The sequence below is a fragment of the Oncorhynchus mykiss genome, chromosome 25 (genome assembly GCF_057628025.1).
Source record: "Oncorhynchus mykiss isolate SJ-2025 chromosome 25, ASM5762802v1, whole genome shotgun sequence".
Taxonomy (NCBI): Eukaryota; Metazoa; Chordata; class Actinopteri; order Salmoniformes; family Salmonidae; genus Oncorhynchus; species Oncorhynchus mykiss.
Window position 1 is genome coordinate 61,378,628 of NC_143046.1, and position 3,149 is coordinate 61,381,776.

The following is a 3,149-nucleotide window of genomic DNA, read 5'->3' on the forward strand; positions in this document are numbered from 1 at the left end:
GTACTATTTTGAAGAAATATAACATTGTCTAACTTTTTGCGTCTGAAATTCTTTGCAATTCTTTATTCTAGCTACCTGGTGCATTCAATTTGCAAACATTTCAATTTGTTTTGGTAAGAAGACTGTTTAAAGAATAACAGTATGTTTCACTTCTTGTAAGCTTTCTTTGTGGACATGGTGTCCAAGCCTCAATAGAAACTAACGAAGTAGACCCATTGATCAGCTCAACTCAGGTTATGCAGAAGATCCCTGTAGGGATTTACTGTGATGTGATCGTGAAGAGTCTGATCTGAGGAGTTACGAATCCTCACTTTCAGGGACTTACTGTAATTCAAATGCAGGAGTTGAGTCAAAGCGTTGAGGACTGAGTTAAAGCGTGGGGGCCTAACATCTCGAGAGGATTTCAGACAACAGCTTTGTTGCCAAGTCATTGTGCCACTGTGAAAGTTGTAATGAGGTAAAAAGATGAAAGCTCAATGAACATCGCGACCCGCTCAAAGGCCCTTTTGATGTCACAGGCACAATACTCAAATTTGAAAAGAGCAAAGTGTGTCCTAAGCTGCAATACACTGCACTAACCCCTAGTTTTTTGTCAGGCCTACACATACAACGAAGGAATATTCCATTCTGTGGAAAACGTCATTCATTAATGGTGAGTTGCTCTTTGAAAGGAAAGCTTACCGCCAATGTACTTGACTCTTATCTAGAAAAGGTGACCAAAGGGATGGATAGTGTTCACTTGTATTTAAAATGTTGTTGTAGTTACAAGGAAATGTGCTTTTTGTTTGCCATACACTGAAATAAATCATTTTCCCGCAAATGCATGGAAATACACAGAAATGCAACATGTAAAGTGGAACTGACAGCGTTTAAACTACTCTGCAGACATTAAACCAACAGACAATCATAATATCAGTCAAAAATATCACATTCCCAGTTTATGCTACAAAACCAACTTCATAAAGCGTTTTTAAAATATGTTAAATTTGACTCAAAATTCCATGGGATTTTTCAGAGAAGAGATGGATGCAGTTCAATGCATGATTAATATAATTCACCAATACATTTGTTGGAAACCCGGTAAATATTACTATCAGGTTATAAATCCCAGCTGGCCTGGAACATTGTTTTTTTATCTCCACCCATTCACTTTCAGTTTCAATGACTCAATATTTTGAACAAAAACAGACGACTGTAACTAAGGCTGGGAATGTCAATACAATCAAACCACAGGAGGTTAGTGTTACCTTAATTGGGGAGGACGGGTTCGTGGTAGTGGCTGGAGCAGAATTAGTGGAATGGTCTCAAATACATCAAACACATGTGTTTGATGCCAATCCATTTATTCCGGTCCAGCCATTATTATGATACGTCCTCCCCTCAGCAGCCTCCACTGAATCCAACTAGCAAGGGCAATGATCACAAGTCAGTCATAATGTGGCTAATAGGCTAGTGAACATATCAAACACAAGGCCCTTGGACTGAATAGGACAAACAAGTGAATATAAATAAGTAAAAAGTAGAGTTATCTACTTCATGAAATTACAGCCTGATGTGCTTGCATTGGGGAATTCAACTGCTTTAGTTTTTCCTGTTTGTAGCGTGCAGTGGAGGGAACGTGTACAGACACATGCCACAGTCCTAGCTAGGCTACTAACATTTTGCAGTCTGGCTTCGCTTTTTAAAGCTTGACAAAGAATACCCAAAAAACACTAAACCTGCAGCAAAACACCATGCAAAGGTAAAACATGTAGGCCTGTTACAGCAACATTTGAGCAGTATCCTCGTCTGGCTACTCAACCACAAGACATTTTGAGTGCACCAAATGTTTAATACGGCCCGTGCGCTGATTGAGTTTGATACCCCTGGGCTAGCATATCTATTTATGTAGCTACCTATTTATTTATCAAGCTAAAAACAAGGAGCCTAACGTTAGCTAACTAGCTAGCTAGCTGCTGGGAGGATGTCATTGGAGGAGTGGGGTAGTGACCGACTTTTCCCCCTCATATCATTTTTCAGTGGCTACAGCTAGAGATGCAGGTGTCATTTGGTTATCTAGCAAGAATGTGAATCGCTTTGCTATCTAGCTATGCTGAACTTGAACGACTGCTATCCACAGTTAGCATATATCTTAGTTGTCAAGCAAATGTATTTGGCAGGCAGGCAAGTTCCCATTCAGTTCTCAAAAGATGGGTTGGGACAAGAATGCATTGGCAGGCAAGCTGCAGAAGGACGAGCTGGCTACTCTTCCCCATCGTTTATCAGTAAAAATTTGATGGCCAACTACAAGCTGAGAGGGTTTATCTAGTGTTCCTTCGTTAGATTTTAGCTCATCTTTCTCCGGCTAGCAGTAGTTGTTGATCTTGTTGTTGTTGATGTGCATAGGCAACCCGAGGGAGAGAGAGCCTACTGTACCAGTTCATGGTTGTTTGATCAATAGGGCTGTGAAGTTCCCAAATGTAAGAGGACTCCCATGGTATTTACATATTTGCAGAAATCCATTCAGGTGATTTTTGTGGCTTTTGGCGAATGCGATCAAATGATTTAAAGTTGCGCTGTTGCTACTGCATATACGTAAACACACAGTCCAGTTCAAAGTGAATGATGGCAGGTCTGTGTGGCAAATGGCTTACTTCCATATAGGCCTACTGTAGCTCTGACTGGCTATGGTACACCGGTCTGCTTAGACAACTTCCTGGACAAGACAGATGTTTTTATTAGGTTTTATTTACTGCAGTGTCTATTAATTGTCCAAACTCACATCTGTTTTCCCACTCTATATTTCTATAGAACTTTCACAAATGCCCAAGTACACGTAATTCCCAAACATTCTATGAATTCAATGAAAATGTGAAAATGACTATATTGAATGTGTCATATTCTTCCTGGGGTGTTTACACTCCTAGGTTCTTTGGCTGTCTCCATAGGAGAACCTTCTTGTTTCCAGGTAGAACCCTTTTGGCTCCAGGTAGAATCATTTTGGTTTCCATGTAGAACTCTCTGTGGAAAGAGTTCTACATGGAACCCAAAAGGGTTCTACCTGGAACCAAAAACGGGTTCTTCAAAGGGTTCTCCTATGGGGACAGCCAAAGAACGTTTTAGGTTCTAGATAGCACCTTTTTTTCTAAGAGTGTGAATGAGATTTCATA